Source organism: Hordeum vulgare, chromosome 3H (genome assembly GCF_904849725.1).
Source record: "Hordeum vulgare subsp. vulgare chromosome 3H, MorexV3_pseudomolecules_assembly, whole genome shotgun sequence".
NCBI classification, from domain to species: domain Eukaryota; kingdom Viridiplantae; phylum Streptophyta; class Magnoliopsida; order Poales; family Poaceae; genus Hordeum; species Hordeum vulgare.
This window is the reverse complement of record NC_058520.1, coordinates 56,662,348-56,687,445: the sequence shown is the minus strand read 5'-3', so window position 1 is coordinate 56,687,445 and position 25,098 is coordinate 56,662,348.

Below are 25,098 nucleotides of genomic sequence, written 5' to 3'. Positions count from 1 at the left end.
CGCCGCGGCTCTCACCCTGGTGCCATCATCTTGCCCTTTCACTTGCCTGAGTATAAACAAACCCACCCCACCCCCACCCCACATCTCCTCGCCGCACTGCAAACCGTCGAGCGCAGGGACACCTAGCAAAGGAGCGCGCGCCAACCTCGTCGTCGAAACCCCGGCCCCTTTTTCCCCGGGCCGGCCGGAACCACCCGGCGCGCGGCCATGCCGGCGAAGGTCGCGGGCACCCGGAAGTGCGAGGCGGCCTCCTTCCTAGACGACCCTTTCGAGGTGCTGCAGGCGAAGCGGGGCCGATGCTCGCCTTCCGCTGCTGCGGTCGCGGTCGCCGACCTCGGAATCAGCATGGAGTTCGACTCCGTCGAGGCGCTCCAGTCCGTCTTCCCCGAAGCCGATCCGCAGGTACCCGCCCCCACCGCTACGCCGTGCCTCTTCTTCTTTTGATTGCTAGATAGATCGTGCGGTGGCATACAAAGCTCACCGACTCAGTTCATCGCAAGAACCAGTTGAACCTAATTACAGAATCACTGTTTCGCCTTTCACCTTTCACTCAGCTTTCTGACGCTCTGTGTTTCGCCTTTCACCTGCAGGTTCCGTTGCCGGAGGCGGCCGAGCCCACAACACCGGGCACCGGATTTGAAGTGGCATTTAAATTGTGAAATTTGGTGAAAATATAATGTAATTTTTCAATGAATAGTCTTGATTTAGCACATAGAAAACACTAATGGTTTGGATTCATCCTATAAGTATTAACGTTTATGATATAGGCTGTAGAATTTTCCTAATATTTACCATGTGAGAATGTCTAAGTGTGAGCAAATATATGTGGGTGTACTTTATTGGTATGCCTATTGTGTTTCATATGTATTGTTCTTTATTGAGTCAATTGGGAAATCCTTGCTTCTTTTAATATTAATAATACAAATAGGTGCCTTCAATTATGCTACTACCATAGAACTGTAAGGTGGTTTATCTTGTCTGTCCCTTATTCCAGGCTCTTGGGCACGCTTCAATTACTTTGGAATTGTTTAGAATCATCTACTATCATTTGTACTAACTGTGTAAGTACTTTGGAGAAACATGACACAATTTGGAGTGTCATGGCTTCCAATGTTAAAATTCAGCTTTGAATGGTTTTCGACAAGAAACTTCTTGCTCGCAAAGAGGTGATTCAGTGTTTTATTTGTTCCATTTGATATTTAGCTTGTGGTCCTGCATCCAGTTTGTTTCTCATGCCTAATATGTCTTATGTGCGTTTACACATCTGTTGGTTAAATAAAAAGATATTGTACACGTTACTCAGTACAAGGAAAGTTTGTGTGCGTTCTGATTTAGTTGCTTCTACTACCAAGTTGTCTTGTCCGGCAATTTTTTTTCCGTGTTCTAGATCATGCTGCAGTTTAGTTGGCCCGACGCGTGCAGTTTAGCTGGTCCGGCGCCTTGTGTGCTCACTTTCGTCTTGCCAAGGTTATGTCTTCCTCCTTCATCCTTCTTTACTTTTGCTCATTTCATATGCAGTATTTTACTGAATTGTGTGTGTTCCTTGTGTTGTGTCCTTTCTTCCTTACTATTACTTATTGTTGCTTGTTGTATTTATACCTTATGTCCCGCTTATCATTGTCTCATTGCTTTGTATACCCCGGATGGGTGCTGTCATATATTTTTTCATACCTATTCTGGAAACCATGGCAAAAAATATATACTTAGACACATATCACTACTTTGTATACCGAGGATAAGAGAAGGATATGTGTTGTCATATCATTGCTTTGTATACTGAGGATGTGTGCACTAGCTCTACCAAACTCACTTCCCTGCTTTCCTTTTTGTTGAAAGAACTGTGAGCTTAGTCCCCTTAGTCCTGAACCATAGTCCTGAACCTACACTAATTATACTAATCTTTAGTTTCACTTCATTATATCACTCTGCTTTGAATGGCTACTGTTTCAAGCTACCTCTGTATTGATGCGTATATGTTGTCGAGAGGATCCAATTTAAGTACTATAATGTAGCCAATTATTTCTTGGACGTCGTAAACTTACACCTTCATTCTATTTTTATTTTGTTCTTTTGTTGAGTACATTTAGATATAATTAGAATCACAGTAGCTTTTTGCTAACATCAAAGGCCCTTTTTAAATAGTTTGATTTGGTGAGAATGGAATGTCTTTTGCCCGAGAGAGTACTCTTCCTTCAAGCAACAGAAAACATAGATGATTTTGGTTTCATCCTTTAATTTTTTTTCTTTCTGCACCTTTTGCTGACATTATATAGTTCAGCCGAGCTATTGTGCTTAATCATGTTATGCTGGTTGCTATTGGTATGTGGGATATGCATCAATGGAATGAGCAGAGGAAGCCCCGATCCTTCTACGACATGTGATTATGTTATGAGCAGAGGAAGCCCCGATCCTTCTACGATATGTGGAGGGAACAAGAAGCTTCATTTATCATTGATGTTATTTGTGATCAACAAAAACTTGTGCTTCTCATCAAATCTTTGTCGAACTATGTTGATGTGTGATTATGCACTTGTAGAATTATATTGTTGTGCACTTGTTGGGCCTTGAACCTTTATGTGTAGAGGAGTCGATGGATGATGTATTGTAATTCATGTGATGTGTTACTGAAATGTAATATATACAACTAATTTGCAATATTTTATTCTTGTGTACTTGTTTTTTAATGGGTCTATCCTGAGATATACATGCTTTTGGTAAAATAATGCATCAGCCTAAATAATTTATACATTATTAATAATAAAATAGTATTGGTGGAGGCCCATGTAGACTAGATTATTGAATTGGGCTGTGAAATTTATGATGATTTCATTTGGTCACTAGCAATGCCATGTCAGCACAGCCACGTGAGATCCTGCGTGGCTCACACAAATAGGTAATGGCCAAACCAAAACTTTGGTCAATAGAGATCTATGACCAAAATTTTAGAAAGGTCAAGTTTGTTCATTCTTGACGGCCAACTATTGACCTTGTAAATTTGGTCAAAAAAAGGTCAATAAACAACAACAATGACGAATCAATGACCAATATAGGGAGTCATAATTGACATTATGTCTTGTAGTGGAAAAACAAAAGTATCTACACGGGAAAGCTCCCAACAAGCAAAAGAAGAAAAAGAAAATATTTTTGGTTTTTCTCAAACTAGAGAGACACACGGAAAGAAAACGAGAAAAATAAAATAAACTAACATGGATGATACAGTGGCAAAGTGTGAACACCGGCTAACAAAGTGAAAGCATAAGCAAGAATGTAAAGTCGGTGAGAATACGTACTCCCCCAAGCTTAGGATTTTGGCCTAACTTGGTCTACTCCCAAGGAGGGAAATAACTAGCTCCGGGGTACTCTGGAGTGAACTGAGGATGCCACTGCTGTGTGAGCTCCTCTGGCTCCCACTGATAAACTGGCGTCTGGTACTCGACTGGGGGCTCGGGTACAGGCACATGTGGTTCGGCCAAGCCCCAATATGCGTAGATGTCCGAGGGCATAATAATGTACGTGCATGCATGCAGATTGAATAAAGAACGACCAAGCAAAGTAATAGTCACACGAGTACCCTGACTAAACACCAGGTTATAAATCATCCTTCTATTAATATCTCTATCAAGAACGTCATGGCGAACCATGCTATCATAATCTAGATATCTCTCGGGAAGAAGAACCTCTTCTTCCTCCTCTAGTCTAATGGGTATCTCAAAGTGTCTGGCAAGACGGGTGGCATAGATACCTCCATAGACAAGACCTTTAGAACAGTTCAGGTTCAACCTTGAGCTACTATAGCACCCAAGCTATAAGTTTTATCGTTATAAAGGGCTTCGCGCAAGACCGCAAGATCTGGGGAACTAAGTGACCCAGCTTTCTGTGACATCCCGATGCCGGCATTCCAGAAGATTCCCCCTTCTTTTCCATTTCCATTGTGTGGCTATTTTATTTTATTGGCTCCATCATCATGTAGTTTGCACCATGGCAGTATGCATGGCATCATGTCATCCGTGTTAGTTGTCGGTGTTGCTTGTTGCTGTGTTGTTGGGTGTTAGTGCTTTGTGAGTGTGACGTCGTTTGTTGGCATGATGAGAGTGTGTGCGTGAGAGCCACCGCTAAGCCCCGTTTCACCGCGAACCACTCCCCTCCTCTCTTCTCTTTGATTTTGTTTTGGGGTTGTGTAAAGCTTCCATTTTAACCCTTTTAAAAAAAGGCGTCTTCTTTTAAAACCCCTTTTATTAAATGTGGGGGCAACCCCTTGGGTTTTCTTTATTTTCTCCTTTGGTTTTATTTTAAAACCGTCTCATTTTCTTTTCTCTTTTAAAGGGCTTTTATTTTATTCTTTAAACAAAAGAGGTTTTATTTATTTCTTCAAAAGGGTTTTACTTTTTAATTCTTCAAAAGATTTTATTTTATTCGTTTGAGAAAAAAATGCCCAGGCTATTTTATGTTTGGGGTTTAATTTTCAAAGGAGCAAAAGCATTTTATTTATTTTTGTTAAACGTTTTTCTTTTGTTAAAGCTTTCTATTTTTTATCAAAGTAAAAAAAATCAAAGGAGGGAGAGAGGAGCCCAGCCGAGCCTTTGAGCCTGCCAAGGCCCAAGGCCCCTATTAACCTAGCGCCAGGGGAGAGCTTCGCTCGAATACCTCCTGCGCCGCCGAGCCCGACCTCCTCCCGTTCCTCCCTCTTCCCGATCCCGTGCATCCCCTCTCTGATCTCCATGCCCCGCGCGCCGCCTCTTTCCCCCACGTCGCCCCTCGCCTCGCGAGCCCGCGTTTACCGCCTCCGGCAGGCCCTGCCTCCTGCGCCCTCCGCCGCCTGCGCCCTCCACTGTCTCCCGCGCCTCCCGTCGCCGTTGTGCTCGCCGCCATGCCCGCCGACAACAGCCCCGCGTCGCCCCTGGCTTCCCCCGCCGGTGCTCGTCCCCTGCTTGCCGCCGGCAGCCATGGCAGGAACCGCGGCCCCATGCCTAGCCGCCATTGGCCTCCCGCGCCAGGGCCCCTCGCCTCCTCTCGCCGGAGCGCCGCCCTGCCAAGCTCGCCATCGCCGCTCGTCGAGACTGCATGTTTCTTGTCCTGTCGATAGCTGCTGTTGTTGCGTCCTGTAGATGCTGCTGCCCATGTCGCTGCTGCTGCGTGCTGTGTGCTGTTGCTTGTGCTAGTTAGATGCTAGCTGCTGCTTGCAAATCCTCCTGTGGCTAGCGCCGTTTTGCTGTTGCTGTGCATTGTCGTCGTTGTGCTTGCTTTGTTGCTGTTTGTTGCTTTGCCGATGCCTGTCCCTGTTGCAGCTTGCTGCTAGGCTGCAAGCTAGCTGCTGCTAGATAGTGCTAGCTTGCCTTGCTGTTGCCTGCCGATGTTGTTGTTGTTTGCCTGCTTTCCTTCTTGCGAGCTGATGGTTTTGCTGCTAGCTGCCGTTGCTAGTTGTCGTAGTTTGTTGTTGTTGCTTGCCTGCTGCCGCCATTGTAGTATGCTAGAGCTAGAGTCCGCTTTGCTGATGCTTTTAGTTGCTGCCGCTTGTAGCCGTGGCCTCCGCTCGCTTTTGCTCGTGCTGTCGCCTGCATGGCCGCGTGCACCATCCCCGCTGCCGTGGAACCGACAAGATCGGCGAGTACCATGACGTCCTCGACAACCCCAACGTGTTCGACTAACGTCGCCGAAGACCCGTGTTTGACTGGCGATGTGAAGACCGTGAACCACGACGCCGAGAGAACGACTACCGTCGACGAGACCGTGTACGACTACTTCCACGACGACCATAACTTCCACGACGTCCGCTACGAACCGATCCGCTCCGATATGCACGTGTCGAAGGTATACAGTTGGGACGTAGCCGAGAACCGTATGCATGTGTTGTATGAGTTGAATGTATATATGCACCGTATGTTAGAACGTTGCACGTTGTCCCTCTATGTTGTGCCCGACACCTGGGAACCCGGTAATCGGGATCACCCCATCTTTATTTACCGTTCCCGCACGCGCTCCCTATTCGTTGGCACGATATCTCGACGAGTTATCGGGATAGGAACGTTGCCGTGGCATCGTTTCCGTCTTGCCGCCATGGTATCCTCTCGCTCGCCATGGCGACATATGCGTCTTCTCTTCTTGCCTGTGTTGTAATGAGCTCGCATGCATGATGCATTCATGGCATGATATATGTGTTGCATGTTTCTTGTGAAGTAGCTCCGATCTATGCTCCGTGAGTTAACCATCTAGGATGCCATGTAGATTCATCGCTTCACCCCTTGCCATGTTAACAACATTTAATATGGCGTGTTGAATAATCAAGAGTGAATTAAATAATTAATCATGGAGTTTCGTCGATATGCAACCCGTTGCATATCGAGCTTCATTTAATGTGTAGAGTTTGCGTGAGGTGAATTGCCATGCCATCCCTTGCATCATTGAACTGATCATGCATCATATTAGGTTGTGCATCGTGTGGTGAATATCTGTGTTGATGTTTGTCTCCGGTTTGCCCGTCTCGATAGAGTTCCACAAGCGTGTCGAAATGTGACGACCCATTCGACTACATTGGTTCGCCGACTTGTCCGAGTTGTTCTTCTTCCAAGCGGGATCTCAGGCAAGATGACCATTTCCCCCGATACCATTACTACCATTGCCATGCTAGTTTTACCGCTTCTATCATTTATGTCTCGTTGCCTACCACATGTTAAATATCAGCCTCTCAACAATGCCATGATTACCTACAACCTGTTCGACCTAGCAAACCATTGTTTGGCTATGTTACCGCTTGCTTAACCATGTATTAGCGTTGCTAGTTGCAGGTGCAGATGCTTCCATGTGATAACATGGTTTCCTTGTTATATCACCATATATAAATGCTATTTAATTTAATGCACATATATACTTGGTAAAAGGTGGAAGTCTCGGCCTTTCTAGCCTGGTGTTTTGTTCCACCTTTTCCCCCTTAGTTTCCGGCTACCGGTGTTATGTTCCATAATGAGCGCTCCTAACACGATCAGGGTTGTTATGGGGACCCCCTTGATAATTCGTTTTAGATTAAAGCTGGTCTGGCAAGGCCCAACTTTGGTACTACATTTGCCTAATATCTAATGAACCGCATAGGGAGTAATTAACCCGAGGATAATTTAATCAACCCCCGGGCCAGTGCTCCTCATGAGTGTTTGTCCAAAATAGAGCAGCTTATTAACGCTAGCCGAGGCAACTCGACGTTTGGCGTGGTAACCATCGCTCATCCGTCGTGTCCTGAGAACGAGGTACGCGACTCCTATCGGGATCGTCGACACGTCGGGCGGTCTTGCTGGATTAGTTTTACCTTTTATGAGATATCTTGTGGATCGGGATTCCGGTGATGCTTTGGGTAATCTCAGAGTTGAGGTTTTCCACTAGGGAATCCGACGAGATCGCGAGCTTCGTGATTGAGGATTTCTTTGCGGCTTGTGGTAATTTGTGATGGACTAGTTGGAGCACCCCTGCAGGGTTAAATCTTTTCAGAAAGCCATGCCCGCGGTTATGTGGCAACATGGAAACTTTGTTTAACACTGGTTCTAGATAACTTGAAGTTAATTTAATTAAAATATGCCAACTGTGTGCATAACCGTGACTGTCTCTTTCGTGAGTTCCTTCTCCGATCGAGGACACAGTGGGGTTATGTCTGACGTAGGTAGGTGTTCAGGATCATTCATTTGATCATCAGTAGACACGTCTGTTATGCGTAGATCTTCCCCCTCTTATTTCTTGTACTCGTAAGTTTAGCCACCAAATATATGCTTAGTCGCTGCTGCAACCTCACCACTTAACCATGCCTCACCCATTAAGCTTTGCTAGTCTTCATACCTTTGGAAATGAGATTGCTGAGTCCCGTGTGGCTCACAGATTACTACAACACCAGTTGCAGGTACAAGTAAAGGTTACTCGACGCGAGCGTGTTGATTGTTCATTTGGAGTTACTTCTTCTTCTTCTTCTTCGTCGATCTAGGATGGGTTCGAGGCCGATAGCCTGGGATAGCAAGGATGGACGTCGTTCTTCTTTTGTCATTTGTTTTCGTCCGTAGTCGGACCCTGCTCTTACTCTTGATGTTTATGTAATGTACTGATGTGACTCTGATGTAGCTTGTGGCGAGTGTAAGCCAATTCTATTATATATCTCTTCTTTTTAGTACATGTACTAGTAATGATATCCATTCTTGCGACACGACGAGATGCGCTTCTATGCCTGACGAGGCCTTCGTGCCAAATTGAGGATAGGTTCGCATCTGGGCGTGACAAGTTGGTATCAGGGCAGTACCACCTAGGCGCCCCCTTGATTGATCGAACTTGGCCGAGTCGAGTCTAGTGAAAAGAATACTTTGAGTCTAGTTATATATCGGAGAGTAAGATTCTTTTTTCTCCTCTTCTATGCTCTGGTGAGGAATCTTGACGTAATATTTTAATTCTACTCCTCTTCTCACTCAAATTTTTTTTAGGATCACGCGGATATTCTTGGGATCTATATGATGCCGATGTGACCGAGTTCTGTCTTGGTGCCTCCTATCTGCTTTGAGATTCAAGGGAGTTGAGCTCCAGGGGATTCTTGAGCACATCGTTATCATTCAAATTTCTTAGTATCTCATAACGAAGGATGTTCGTAATTGCTTCAATACTAGTAGTGGCGAGATAACCCCGATGTCCCCAGTACTGGTGCAGATTGTTCGGGAGTACTGCCATACTTTGTATCGTTGTGATCACGAGGGTCTGTAGTAGATGAAGGTCCGAGATTCTGGTTGTGTGTTGACGGATGTGATACATGTGACGGGTTAGTATAGGAGTTGTGTGATTATTACTCCTTGTATCCGTGTACCAGATTGCATGACCAGATATTTCGGGAATTCTTAGGTGGGAATTCAAGTAGTTGCTTATAGGACAATCTTCCAACAAATGCATGATGTTAGGTTGGGGTTCGAGATCTAGTGGATTCCTGTCCATGAAAATATCGGACGAAATCTTCCTCATGAGTTTGTTCTGGCTTGTTTCATAAGCCTCACCCTTTGTTTTGTTGGAATATTGTAATTCAAGTTGCTTCGATGTCAAGTGGTGATTTCAGACCTTTCCAAGAGGTGTTCTCATATTTTTTATGTGAATGCTAATCCTTTTTCTCAATCAATCGTCTTATCAATTCTTGTCAACCAGAGTTGTTATATAAATTCTTTTCAACCGGTGTGTTTCTATCCACGTGGAGTCAATCCTCTCCAATTTTTGCAAGATCATTCTCTCATTTTATTCCGGAGTTCATCTCATCTAGCCCAAGTTGTCTTTGTTTTTCCCCGCCCTCCCGCCCTTTTTCTCGAGTGATTGATTTCATCCAACTGCATTTCATTTCAGTGATGCTTCTGCTATCTTTTCTTCCTTTCGTAACCGGTGATTCATTGTGAAGATTCTCAGCAGTCGAGTTCATCATTTCTTCATTTTGTTCTTTTCTGGTGAATTTAATTCAGATATCCGTGTTCATCATATCCTTTTTATCCTTGTAATTCTTTCCTATGTTGGAAATTGTTATGAGCCTATCTTGCTATTCATTCCTCTTTTTCCTATCCGGAGTGCTGAAGATATCTCTGAGTTTCGAGTTTTCAATTCTTTGAATTATTTCGAGGTTCTCAACCTCATCTATTTCTCTTCATACCGGTGCAATATCTCTCGTTCGAGCAATCTTTTCAACGGTGGTTTTTTTTAGTGGGCCCATAACCCATAGGTTTTTCCCAGGATCTTATACATCTCTTCTATTTTTTGAGAGGTCTTTAATTCTTTTCAACTATGACGTAAGTATGAGTTTCATCAGTCATATCCCTTCTCCAAGATCTATTTGAATTAATTCTCATATTTGGCTCAACCTTGCATTCTTCATTATTCCGGAGATCTCAGTAATTCTTGGTGTTGTTCTCGATCATTCTCATCTTGCAATTCGAAGGAGTGTTTCTCTTAATCTTGGTTCATTCTCTTGGATATTCATCATTTCAGCCTTGTGTTATCATCTGGAATTGTTTCCAATCATGAGTGATTAATTTCTTGCTATCCGGTGCATTTCTGAGTTGTTTTCATTCTCGTTCCTCCGAAGGCCATCATTTCAGAAGATTCTTCGTTCTCAGCTTTCAGCTTTCATCCTCAATTCTTCTCAATTGTTGCCTCTTCGTTCGTCTCTCGATTTTCCGGTGCCTTGTTCAAGTTTTCTCTCAGGTGGCTCATGATCTCTTCATTCTCAGGTGTTTCCATGCATTCTTGGAATTTCCCATTCAGTTGTGAATTCTTACCGGTGCTTCCTTCAATTTTGCTTCAAGTGATGTTTTTCTCTCTGTTTCTCCAAGATTCATTTCTAGAGGAATAAGTGGTATGATAAATCCGTTGCTTGTCATCAATTAAACTTGATGAAGTATAAGCATAACATAATTCTTATTCTTGTTTTTCCTTCTTCCAAGAGATTTCAATTCTTCTTCCGGAGGGCTCATGATATCAATTCTTTTCTCAAGTGCCTATCTTTCTTTTCCGGATTCCAAGTTCTTTTAAGTATCTCTTTGTGAAGCTTGATCTAAAGGCAAGGTCATAATCTTATTCTTTTCTACCTTGATATCTTTGCATGATTCATTCGTATACGGAGGTCCTTCTTGGTGGTTCATCAAGATTTTATTCATTCTGATGTGTTCTTCAAGATTCCTGTTGGAATACCTCAAGTATTCTGTCTCTTCCATTTTTAGTGCATTGTTCTTCCTTTATCCTTTTAGGTGGTATTATAGCATTCTTGTTAGTGTAGGAGCCTCAAAGAGTTTTCCATTCAAGAATGAGATAATTAAATCCATCGATTCTTTGATCATGAGATATTTTCAACCCATGATTTTTTCATTGAGCTATCTTGGTTGGGATCTCACCTAAAGCTTTTCCTATGGATTGTTGCTATCATGGTGCTATCATTAATCCAAGTTCTCAATGTATCATCTTGAAGTAAGAAATTGTTCACATCTTGTGTCTCCCAATCATTCCTTGTTTCTTTTAGTGGTTGGTTGTCACCTCATATTTGTTGAGATGATTTTCTTGAGCCCACTAGTATCTTGTGTTTGATGTTGGGTTTCCAACCACTACGTCAATTCTCTTTCCGAAGGCTCTTCAATTCTATTGTGTTGATAGTTGTCATTTTGTATTCATTCTCTTCTTCTGCTTGAGCTAGTTCTTATTCTCTTGTTCCGGAGGCATTGTGATGTTGCTCTTTTGGGTCTATTATCTTGTTATGTCAAGATTGTGGTGTTCCCTTGTTCTATTTAGTTATTTGTTATGAATATTGTCTAATTCTCTCTTCTTATCGAATTTTTTGTCCCATTTTCCTATCGAAGTGCTGCCGAAATTTTCCGTGAATTCTTTCTTATTCCTCATATCATTCCTCATCTCTTTGCAACCTTCAAGGATTGTTGGTGTCACTCGTTTATCAAAGAAGCGACTAAGTTTTACCTCTTGTTCCTTCTCACCCTCTCCCCCTTGCATTCTTGGATGTCGGCGCGAGATCCTCTTGTAGTGTAGGAGAGTTGTGACAGCCCGATGTCGGCGTTCCAGAAGATTCCCCCTTCTTTTCCGTTTTCGTCGTGTGGCTATTTTATTTTGTTGGCTGCATCATCATGTAGTTTGCACCATGGCATTATGCATGGAATCATGTCATCCGTGTTAGTTGTCGGTGTTGCTTGTTGCTGTGTTGTTGGGTGTTAGTGCTTTGTGAGTGTGACGTCGTTTGTTGGCATGACGAGAGTGCGTGCGTGAGAGCCACCGCTAAGCCCCGTTTCATCGCGAACCACTCCCCTCCTCTCTTCTCATTGATTTTGTTTTTGGGTTGTGTAAAGTTTACGTTTTAACCCTTTTAAAAAAGGCGTCTTCTTTTAAAACCCCTTTTATTAAATGTGGGGGCAACCCCTTGGGTTTTGTTTATTTTCTCCTTTGGTTTTATTTTAAAACCGTCCCATTTTCTTTTCTCTTTTAAAGGGCTTTTATTTTATTCTTTAAACAAAAGAGGTTTTATTTATTTCTTCAAAAGGGTTTTAATTTTTAATTCTTCAAAAGATTTTATTTTATTCGTTTGAGAAAAAAATGCCCAAGCTATTTTATGTTTGGGGTTTAATTTTCAAAGGAGCAAAAGCATTTTATTTATTTTTGTTAAACGTTTTTCTTTTGTTAAAGCTTTCTATTTTTTTTTCAAAGTAAAAAAAAATCAAAGGAGGGAGAGAGGAGCCCACCCAGCCTTTGAGCCTGCCAAGGCCCAAGGCCCCTATTAACCTAGCGCCAGGGGAGAGGTTCGCTCGAATCCCTCCTGCGCCACCGAGCCCGACCTCCTCCCGTTCCTCCCTCTTCCCGATCCCGTGCATCCCCTCTCTGATCTCCATGCCCCGCGCGCCGCCTCTTTCCCCCACGTCGCCCCTCGCCTCGCAAGCCCGCATTGACCGCCTCCGGCAGGCCCCGCCTCCTGCGCCCTCCGCCGCCTGCGCCCTCCGCTGTCTCCCGCGCCTCCCGTCGCCGTTGTGCTCGCCGCCATGCCCATCGACAGCAGCCCCGCGTCGCCCCTGGCTTCCCCCGCCGGTGCTCGTCCCGTGCTTGCAGCCGGCAGCCGCGGTAGGAACCGCGGCCCCATGCCTAGCCGCCCTTGGCCTCCCGCGCCAGGGCCCCTCGCCTCCTCTCGCCGGAGCGCCGCCCTGCCAAGCTCGCCATCGCCGCTCGTCGAGACTGCATGTTTCTTGTCCCGTCGGTACCTGCTGTTGTTGCGTCATGTAGATGCTGCTGTTGCGTGCTGTGTGCTGTTGCTTGTGCTAGTTAGATGCTAGTTGTTGCATGCAAATCCTCTTGTGGCTAGCGCCGTTTTGCTGTTGCTGTGCATTGCCATCGTTGTGCTTGCTTTGCTGCTGTTTGTTGCTTTGCCGATGCATGTCCCTGTTGCAGCTTGCTGCTAGGCTGCAAGCTAGCTGCTGCTAGATAGTGCTAGCTTGCCTTGATGTTGCCTGCCGATGTTGTTGCTGTTTGCCTGCTTTCCTTCTTGCTAGCTGATGCTTTTGCTGCTAGCTGCTAGGCCGCTGTAGGTTGCTAGCTGCCGTTGTTAGTTGTCGTAGTTTGTTGTTGTTGCTTGCCTGCTGCCGCCATTGTAGTATGCTAGTGCTAGAGTCCGCTTTGCTGATGATGTTAGTTGCTGCAGCTTGTAGCCATGGCCTCCGCTCGCTTTTGCTGGTGCTGCCGCCTGCGTGGCCGCGTGCACCATCCTCGCTGCCGTGGAACCGACAAGATCGGCGAGTACCACGACGTCCTCGACGACCCCCAGAACATGTTCGACTAACGTCGCCGAAGACCCGTGCTCGACTACCGATGTGAAGACCGTGAACCACGACGCCGAGAGAACAACTACCGTCGACGAGACCGTGTATGACTACTTCCACGACGACCACAACTTCCACGACGTCCGCTACGAACCGACCCGCTCCGATATGTACGTGTCGAAGGTATACAGTTGGGACGTGGCCGAGAACCATATGCATGTGTTGTATGAGTTAAATGTATGTATGCACCGTATGTTAGAATGTTGCACGTTGTCCCTCTATGTTGTGCCCGACACCTGGGAACCCGGTAATCGGGATCACCCCATCTTTATTTACCGTTCCCGCACGCGCTCCCTATTCGTTGGCACGATATCTCGACGAGTTATCGGGATAGGAACGTTGCCGTGGCATCGTTTCCGTCTTGCCGCCATGGTATCCTCTCGCTCGCCGTGGCGACATATGGGTCTTCTCTTCTTGCCCGTGTTGTAATGAGCTCGCATGCATGACGCATTCATGGCATGATATATGTGTTGCATGTTTCTTGTGACGTAGCTCCGATCTATGCTCCGCGAGTTAACCGTCTAGGATGCCATGTAGATTCATCGCTTCACCCCTTGCCATGTTAACAACATTTAATATGGCGTGTTAAATAATCGGTAGTGAATTAAATAATTAATCGTGGAGTTTCGTCGATATGCAACCCGTTGCATATCGAGCTTCATTTAATGTGTAGAGTTTGTGTGAGGTGAATTTCCATACCATCCCTTGCATCATTGAACTGATCATGCATCATATTAGGTTGTGCATCATGTTGTGCATCGTGTGGTGAATATCTGTGTTGATGTTTGTTTCCGGTTTGCCCGTCTCGATAGAGTTCCACAAGCGTGTCGAAATGTGAGGACCCGTTCGACTACGTTCGTTCGCCAACTTCTCCGAGTTGTTCTTCTTCCAAGCGGGATCTCAGGCAAGATGACCATTTCCCCAGATACCATTACTATCATTGCCATGCTAGTTTTACCGCTTCTATCATTTATGTCTCGTTGCCAACCACATGTTAAATATCAGCCTCTCAACAATGCCATGATTACCTACAACCTGTTCGACCTAGCAAACCACTGTTTGGCTATGTTACCGCTTGCTTAACCATGTATTAGTGTTGCTAGTTGCAGGTGCAGATGCTTCCATGTGATAACATGGGTTCCTTGTTATATCACCATATATAAATGCTATTTAATTTAATGCAGATATATACTTGGTAAAAGGTGGAAGGCTCGGACTTTCTAGCCTGGTGTTTTGTTCCACCTTTGCCCCCTTAGTTTCCGGCTACCGGTGTTATGTTCCATAAATGAGCGCTCCTAACACGATCGGGGTTGTTATGGGGACCCCCTTGATAATTCGTTTTAGATTAAAGCTGGTTTGGCAAGGCCCAACTTTGGTACTACATTTTCCTAATAACTAATGAACCGCATAGGGAGTAATTAACCCGAGGATACTTTAATCAACCCCCAGGCTAGTGCTCCTCATGAGCGTTGGTCCAAAACAGAGCAGCTTATTAACGCTACCCGGGGCAACTCGGCATTTGGCGTGGTAACCATCGCTCACCCGTCGTGTCCTGAGAACGAGGTACGCGACTCCTATCGGGATCGTCGACACGTCGGGCGGCCTTGCTGGATTAGTTTTACCTTTGACGAGATATCTTGTGCATCGAGATTCCAGTGATGCTTTGGGTAATCTCAGAGTTGAGGTTTTCCACTAGGGAATCCGACGAGATCGCGAGGTTCGTGATTGAGGATTTCTATGCGGCTTGTGGTAATTTGTGATGGACTAGTTGGAGCACCCCTGCAGGGTTAAATCTTTTTAGAAAGCCGTGCCCGCGGTTATGTGGCAACGTGGAAACTTTGTTTAACACTGGTTCTAGATAACTTGAAGTTAATTTAATTAAAGTATGCCAACTGTGTGCGTAACCGTTAATGTCTCTTTCGTGAGTTCCTTCCCCGATCGAGGACACGGTGGGGTTATGTCTGACGTAGGTAGGTTTTCAGGATCATTCATTTGATCATCAGTAGACACGTCCGTTATGCGTAGATCGTCCCCCTCTTATTTCTTGTACTCGTAAGTTTAGCCACCAAATATATGCTTAGTCGCTGCTGCAACCTCACCACTTAACCATGCCTCACCCATTAAGCTTTGCTAGTCTTGATACCTTTGGAAATGAGATTGCTAAGTCCCCTGTGGCTCACAGATTACTACAACACCAGTTGCAGGTATAGGTAAAGGTTACTCGACGCGAGCGTGTTGATTGTTCATTTGGAGTTGCTTCTTCTTCTTCTTCTTCGTCAATCTAGGATGGGTTACAGGCCGGCAGCCTGGGATAGCAAGGATGGACGTCGTTCTTCTTTTGTCGTTTGTTTTCGTCCGTAGTCGGAACCTGCTCTTACTCTTGATGTTTATGTAATGTACTGATGTGACTCTGATGTAGCTTGTGGCGAGTGTAAGCCAATTCTATTATATATCTCTTCTTTTCAGTACATGTACTTGTAACGATATCCATTCTTGCGACACGATGAGATGCGCTTCTATCCCTTACGAGGCCTTCGTGCCAAGTTGAGGATAGGGTCGCATCTGGGCGTGACACTTTCCCACGGCCAATCAAACATTTTCCCACAAATAATGAGAAGTACCGAAGCACGGGAAAATAAATGCTAGCAGCTCTAGCACAAGACACTCCTCTCTCCTCTCCTACAGCAATTGTACTGATGAAAGCTTCCAAGTCCCGTGGACGAGGTTCATGAATATCCCCAACGTAAGGTAATTTGCAAACATTGCAAAAATCCTGGAGTGACATGCGCTGGGGAATATCATAAAGTTTAAACTCAACCATAGGAAGATTCTTCCTCGTATAGAAGTTAAAGCTTTGTACGAAGATATTAGTGAGGAGGAGGTATTGCGGACACTTATCTTCAACAAAGGTGGTAAGGCCTGCGTTTTCCACCAAGTGATAAAAGTCCTCATAAATTCCAGCGGCGCGTAAGCACACGTCGCTTGGCCACTTGCACGCTCGAACTTCTACGACTCGAGGGACCAAATACTTGGGCTTCTTCTCACTCCCATCATCCTTGGGGTCATGGCTTGACGAGCCTCTTAAGAACCTCCTCATCTTTTCCCTTTTCAATCTCTGAAAATTTCTGAAATTTTTAGTGACTCTAAGGAAAAGTGAGTAAGGATCAACTAAACTCGTAGAAACTACTCCCACAATTGCCTAGAGACCATATTACGCATCAAAACTACTTGGGACCAGCTAGAATCAACATGCAAAGCTCAAGAACATGGTCACCAAGGCAGCAAAAATACGCGAAGTATAAGGCACTAGAGAAAAAACTAATTGGACCAATGGAGGAGTCACTTACCAAGGAGTAATTTCCCCAAAACAGTTCGGAGAACGGTGATTTGAGCAAAGAGATCGAAAATCCCAGCAAGAGCAGCAAGAACATGGGTTTGAGCTGCGAAACGATTTTTTCTGGAGGTAGGAGAAGGAGATAAGAGCAAGAAGTAGTGGAGGAGGTGCCTGTGGGCCCCACAAGCCTGGGTGGCGCGGCCAGGGGGTGCCCGTGCTCCTAGGGCTTGTGGCCCACTGGTGTGGCCCCCAGACAGACTCTTTGTCCCAGAATTTTTCAAATATTCTAGAAAAAATCATACTGGATTTTCACGGCGTTCGGAGAACTTTATTTTCGGGGTACTTTTCTACCGGACGCTAAGACAGAAAACAGGGAAACTAAACTAAATCTATCATTTTTCTTCTAAGCAACCTAAAGTGAAAGCTTGGAACAGAGGTTTGTGACTCCTCGATTCATCCATCTCATGGTCATCGAAAGAAATCCGTCGGTGAGGTTGATCAAGTCTCCTCGACAAACCTTTTCGAATCGCAAAAGAGAACGGAGAATTTTCCAATAGTCACTAGGTTACCTCAATGGGGATGTGTATCTCCCCAACAAGAAAATCACACTTCATCTTGACACGAGGAATAGGGCATTCAAAGCTCCCAATAAGAATCGATGAAATTTTTTCGATAGCATTGATGCAATGTACTCGATATTGTTTCTTCGGAAAGTGCACCGTATGCTCATTACCGTTGGCATGGAAAGTGACATTGCCTTTGTTGCAATCTATAACAGCCCCTGCAGTGTTTAAAAAGGGTCTTCGGAGGATGACCGCCATGGCATCGTCCTCAGGAATATCCAAGATAACAAAGTCTGTTAAGATAGTGACATTAGCAACCACAACAGGCACATCCTCGCAAATGCCGTTAGGGAAAGCAGTTGATTTGTCGGCCATTTGCAGAGAGATTTTAGTGGGTGTCAACTTATCGAGTTCAAGTCTACGATAAAGAGAGAGAGGCATAAGACTAACACCGGCTCCAAGGTCGCATAACGCAGTTCTAACGTTGTTGCCTTTAATGGAGCAAGGTATAGCGGGCACACCGGGATCACCTAGTTTCTTAGGAGTTCCACCCTTGAAGGTATAATTAGCGAGCATGGTGGAAATCTCAACCTCTGGTATCCTCCTCTTATTAGTCACAATATCTTTCATGTACTTAGCATACGCAGACATCTTGAGCATATCCGTCAAACGCATTTGCAGAAAGACAGGTCTGATCATCTCAACGAATCACTCAAAATCCTCATCATCCTTTTTCTTGGATGGTTTGGGAGGAAAGGGCATGGGTTTCTGAACCCATGGTTCCCTTTCTTTACCATGCTTCCTAGCAATGAAGTCATTCTTATCGTATCTCTTATTCTTAGGCCGTGGGTTATCAAGATCAACAGGTTCAATCTCCACATCCTTTTCATTGCTAGGTTGAGCATCAACATGAACATCACTATTGATATTATCATTAGCCTCATGTTTATCACCAGATTATGTTTCAGCATCAGAGACAGAGGCATCGTTTGGACTCTTAGGTGTAGCAGCAACAGGGTTGCTAGCGTGCAGGTTCCTATCATATTTCTTCTTCTTTCTAGGATGACTAGGTGCAAGATCAACAGGTTCAATCTCCTTGAGAATCTTGTTCAATTCTCTTTGGATGTCCCTTAGGATACAAAGGTTCCTGAGTCATTCTACCGCCTCTAGTGACGACTCTGACGGAATTGTCATTCAACTCATTGAGCAAGTCATTTTGAGTTTTAAGTACTTGTTCTACCTGAGTAGTAACCATAGAGGCATGTTTACTTAGAGGCTTAAGATCATTGACATTTCTGTCCACACAAACACTTAAATTACTAAGCATACGAGCATTCTTTTCCAATTGTCTGCTAACATAATCATTGAAACTCTGTTGTTTGGCAACTAAGTTATCAAATTCATCCATGCATAAGCTAGCAGGTTTATCGAAAGGAATATTACTCTCATCAAACCAACACAGAGAATTTAATTCTACTACCTGTATCGGGTTATCGAGACCATCGATCTCCTCAATAGGTGGTAGATTTTTGACATCTTCAGATTTGGCCTTTCTCTCGCATAGATTTCTTGGCTTCTTGCATATCTTCAGGACAGAGGAATAGAATACCTCTTTTCTTTGGAGTTGGCTTAGGAGGTGGTTCGGGAATAGTCCAAGCATTATCATTGCACAAGATGTTATTCAGCAGAATCTCAGCTTGTTCTACAGTTCGTTCCCTAAAAACACTACCGGCACAACTATCTAAGTGGTCTTTGGAAGCATCGGTAAGTCCATTATAGAAGATATCAAGTATTTCGTTCTTCTCAAGAGGGTGATCAGGCAAAGCATTCAATAGCTGGATGAGCCTCCCCCAAGCTTGTGGGAGACTCTCTTCTTCAGCTTGAGCAAAGTTGTATATTTCCTGCAAGGCAGCTTGCTTCTTATGGGCAGGGAAATATTTTTCAGAGAAGTAGTAGACCATATCCTGGGGGCTACGCAAACAACCAGGAGCAAGAGAAGTCAACCAGGTCTTAGTATCGTCCTTTAGCGAGAAAGGAAACAGCTTGAGGATATAGTAGTGGCGGATCTTTTCCTCACTAGTGAATAGGGTTGCTATATCGTGCAGTTTGGTAAGATGGGCTACAACAGTTTCAGACTCATAACCGTGAAAAGGATCAGATTTGACTAGAGTGATGAACTCAGGGTTGATAGAGAATTCATAATCCTTATCGGTCACAAAGATAGGCGAAGTAGCAAACTTCGGGTCGTATTTCATCCTAGCGTTCAGAGATTTTTCTTTCCACTTGCGCAGAAGTTTGTCAACATCATAGCTATCCTTACACGCAAGAAAATCCTCAGCTATCTCCCCCTCCATAACATAGCGCGTATCAGGCATAACATGCAATTCAGGCATAGTAGCAGGTTCTACTTCAATAGTATCAAGAGTTTCAGAAGTATCATCATGTCTAGCAGCAACTCTAGCAATTTGTGCATCAAGGAATGCACCTAGTGGCAAAGCAGTATTAGGCATAGCATCATCAGGATAGTATCAACCATAGCATCATCATGCATAGTATCAAGCATAGAATTATAAGTAGCAGAAGTAGCATCATCAAGCACAAGCGACATATCAAGATTTCTAGCAGGAAGCGGCATCGCAAACTTACTCAAAACTGAAGGTGAATCAAGTATAGCGTTAGATGGCAGTTCCTTACCTCTCCTCTTAGTGGAAGGCAGTATTTTAGTTCTTGGATCTTTCGGATTCCTCATAGTGATCAGCAGACGTCAATCCCAAGTGACTCAGAGAATATAGTTGTGCTTCCCCGGCAACGGCGCCAGAAAAACGTCTTGATGACCCTCAAGTATAGGGGATCGCAACAGTTTTCGAGGGTAGACTATTCAACCCAAATTTCTTGGTTCGACAGGGAAGCGAAAGAATATTCTCAAGTATTAGCAGCTGAGTTTGTCAAACTCAAACACACCTGAAAGATTAGTGTTTGCAAGCAAAGTATCAGTAGCAAAGTAGTATGATAGCAACGGTGCCAGAAATTTGACGGCGGACTATTCCTAACTGTTGTATCAATGGCGCCAGTGTTGCACATGGGCGAGTAACTATTCTTCCCCAACAACAGTGTCGGAAAAGATCTTGCAACAAGTAACAGCGAAGTAGCAAGGAACAGCAGTAACCGAGTAACAGCAGTAGCAAGAGTAGTAGCAAAGTCACACCAGTAGCAGCAAAGTGACCCAATCCCTTTTGTAGCAGGGGACAAGCCTAGACAAAGTAACGTAGTGAGGACTAGTAGTAAAAGACTCGTAGGCAGTGGATCGGTGATGGATGAGTATGACGGATGTGATTCATCATGTAACAGCTATAACACGGAGAGATATGTAACTAGCTCCCGTTCGTCAATCTAATGTAGGCATGTATTCCGTATGTAGTCATACGTGCTTAGGGAAAAGAACTTGCATGACATCTATTGTCCATCCCTCCCGTGGCAGCTAGGTTCTAATGGAAACTATGAGATATTAAGGTTCTCCTTTTAATAAAGAACCGGACCAACGCATTAACACGTGGTGAATACATGAACTCCTCATACTATGGTCATCTCCGGGAGTGGTTCCGGCTATTGTCACGCCGGGGTTGCCAGGTCATAACACATAGTAGGTGACTAAAACTTGCAAGATAGGATCTAAAACACACATATATTGGCGACAACATAATAGGTTCAGATCTGAAATCATGGCACTCGGGCCCTAGTGACAAGCATTAAGCATAGCCAAGTAGTAGCAACATCAATCTAGAACATAGTGTATACTAGGGATCAATCCCCGTCAAAAACTAACTCAATTACATGATAGATCTCATCCAACTCATCACCGTCCAACAAGCCTACGACGAGATTACTCACGAACGGTGAAGAGCATCATCGAATTGTCGATGGAGGAAGGTTGATGATGACGATGGCGACAATTTCCCCTCTCCAGAGCCCGAAACGGACTCCAAATCTGCCCTCGAGATGAAGAACAGGATGTGGCGGTGCCTCCGTATCGTAAAACACGATGAAACCTTCTCTCTAATTTTTTTCCGGGCGAGACGGAAGATATAGAGCTGAGTTTGGGGGCGGTGAAGCCACGTGGGCCCACAAGCCCTAACGGCGCGACCAGGGGGGTGGCCGCGGCCTATGGGCTTGTGGCCCACTCGTCCACCTCCTTCGGTGGATCTTTGCGTAGGTACTTTTCTTTTATTCCACAAAAAATCTCCGTAAATTTTCAGGACATTCCGAGAACTTCTATTTTTGCACAAAAACAACACCATGGCAATTCTACTAAAAAGAACATTAGTCCGGGTTAGTCCCATTCAAATCATGCAAATTAGAGTCCAAAACAAGGGCAAAAGAGTTCGGAAAAAGTAGATACGACGGAGACCTATCAGAGCAATCAAACCAGCCCCTAGTAGGCTGACATAAGCTCCTACTAAGGCGCATGAGGTTTGTGAGGCAAAAAAACGCAAAGGTGGAAAGGAGGAATCCTACTCCTAGTAGGATTGGAGTAGGACTCCTCCAACTCCAATTTCGGCCAAACCTTGAGGGTTTGAGGCTGCCTCCTCCCCTCCCTCCCTCCTATATATACTATAGGTATTGAGGGTTTTTGAGACATAGAAAAAGAGCCACGTGCTCCCTCTACTTCTCTCTAGATCTGTTCTTCCTCTAGATCGGTTTTTTAGCAGCGCTTAGGCGAAGCCCTGCTGGAATGGATCCACCACCACCACCATGCCACCGTGCTAGAGAACTCATCTACCTCTCCGCCCCTCTTGCTGGATCAAGAAGGAGGGGATCATCATCGAGTTGTACGTGTGTTGAACGCGCAGGTGTTGTCCGCTCGGCACTAGATCGGGATGGATCATGATGGGATCGCAGGACGGATCGTGATGAGACCGTGGGACGGGCTGCGATTCGAATCCCGAAGATGTTCCACTACATCAACCGCGTTATATATTCTTCCACATAGTGATTTACAAGGGTATGTAGATTCACTCTCCCCTCTCATATATGATCATCACCATGGATAGGTATTGCGTGTTTGTAGGAATATTTTTGTTTCCCATGCAACGTTCCCCAATAGTATAAGCCATGGTAAAGTTAGAATAAAGTACGTATAATGCAAAAACAAAATTGGAATAGGTTTTCAATAGTACCTAAAGTAAAGTTTGGTTTTCTTGTACTAACGGATCTCACAAAAAATTGGTTGAGTTTTGTGTGATTGAAGATTTCAGTTTTTGACTGAGATCACAATGGATAAAGGAATAAGGAGTGATAAAGGCCTAAGCTTGGGGATGACCCAAGGCACTCCAAGGTAATATCCAAGGAGTACCAAGCAACTAAACTTGGGGATCCCCCTGAAGGTATCCCTCTTTCTTCTAACAACCATCGGTAATTTTAATTGGAGCTATATTTGTATTCGTCACATATCATGAGTTTTCCTTGGAGTATCTTGTATCATTTGTGTCTTTGCTTTCTTTGCTAGTTAGTTTTTCATAATAAACCTTGCTGGACACACCCATTTGAGAGAGCCAAATTATGTTATGGTTTTTAGAATCCCTCTTTATGCTTCACTTAAATTTTTGAGCTATGGAATTGCTCGACTACTTCACTTATATCTTTTTGAGCATGGTGGTGCTGTTATTTTCCAGAAATTTGCTCTCATTCTTCACTTATATTATCTTGACAGTAATAGAATTTTTTAAGAAATCCTCTCTTGCTTCACTTACATTATTTTGATAGTTAAATATTTTAAAGAAACTTGTGCTCTCGTTCTTCACTTATATTTGTTTGAGAGCTTGTTAATTGCAATGGCAATTTTCTTTAAATGAAAATTAGTTCCATAGTTATGAATGTGCAGGAAAGATATAAAAAAATACTTTCATGAAGATTATTGGATGTTAAGCTTCATTTTTTGCAATAGTTTTGTGATATGAAGATAGTGATATGTGAGTTATGTTGATGAGTTATTATGCTTTAGTAAGAATATTGGTGTTAAAGTTTGTGATTCCCTATGCATGCACATGAAGTCAATAATTATGCCATGAAATTACATCCTACTTGAGTTGCATTATTCGGTGTTAGTTATGTTTAATGTTCACATATGAAGATTTTCCTTCCTTGGTTGGGCGCTTCTCAATATATGTGCTAACCTTCACTTGTACTAAGCGGGAATACTGCTTGTGCATCCAAATCCTAAACTCAAAGTTATGCCAAATGAGTCCACCATACCTACCTATATGCGGTATTTCAACATCGTGTCAAGTGAATTTGCAAGTGCCAACTCTAATGTTCAAAATAAATTTATGGTTTGTGTGCCCGTACCGCTCATGAAGCAACGAGGGGTGGCCGATATCTTCCATGTTAAATAGCTTATTCTCAAGATGAGTGTTTATTCACATATCATTGCACGAGAGTATGGTGGTAATAGGGATACCCAGTCCCGAAAAGAAAAACAATATTTTATGTTGTCAAATAATAAATTCCTCAAGAAGTGTTAGTATGGACGGTACTCGTGGATACGACTAGCCGTGGAATGTGAAAGAGTGGTGGAAAAATGAATAAACTTTATTTTCAATTTTGGAACCACCTATAATTTGTTTAGCATATAGTATATTGGAAACTCATAGACGTTTTCTGTCACATCCCTAGTTTTCATTTGCATTGTGCTAGCTAGAGTTTGTAATTTTTAAATTTTTCAAATTTAAAATGGGGAATGCCAAACCCTAGCACCTCACCTAATTAAAACACTTCAAAAATATGTGATTTTCAACGAACCCAAAATGGCCTTAAAAATGTTCATCCTTTCTGATAAATACTGGTAATAATATTTCAGGGATGCATTTTATTTTATACATCACTTTTGGCATTTAAAATAATCCAACAAAGTTTCTGAAAATAGCAAATAATGCATTAAAATTAATTAGTTGCTCCAAAATTGCTGAAACTTTTGTTAGAGTTTGAAAATAGTCAAACTATATGTTATAAAATGTTTCAGTTATTTTGGGCTAAGTATGTTTGTCCAAATAAAACAAAACTAATGTCAGAAATAAGAAAACAGAGATAAAAAGAATTAAATAAAAAAAGGAAAACCCACCTCAGCCATTTTCTTTGAAGAGGCGGCCCAGCCCACCCCAACATGTCATCTTCCTCCTGCCTACTAGTAGAGGAGGATTTGGCCACCGCTCGCTGTGCCATCGGCACGCAGGTGGCTGCGTGGTTGCCTCCTTCATCGAGCTGGCGAGGAGGATAACCTCCAGAGGAGTCATCCCAATCACCTCCTCCTCCTTCATTCTCCCCTCTGATTCTCCTCTCGTCTCTGCTCCACAATGACCACGCCTCGCTGCAGCTCCTCGCCATAGCTAGAGCCGCTCCTGAGCCTTCCTGACCCATCCACGAGCTCCGCTTCTTCATCCTCGACCTCTACGCCGAGCCACGGATCGCTGGAGTCCCTGGAGCGACGGCCTCGACCTCATCTTCCACCTCTGGTCACTGAGATCGCGGTCCTCGATTCGCCATCTCCAGTGCCTCCTCGACCTCGCCACTAGCGCTAGAAGAATCATTGTTTGCCTCCGGACCCATTTCCCTCCTCCCCGTGGTCAATTTCTTGTCGTAGCCCCCGAATCACCTAAGCCCGAGAGCCCTCACCGTCAGCAATGGTGCTGCCATCGCTGCGGCCGTAGAATCTTGAACCTGAGCACATGATTGTCCTCAGGAGGTCTCCAGGAGCGCGTGCGTGTCATGGGTTCCTTCCCAAGCCGCTTGTAGCGTCGACCCAATCAAAGCCCTAACTTCAGTCTCACTGAGCTCGTCGCCAAAGACATTTCAGTCCATCCTA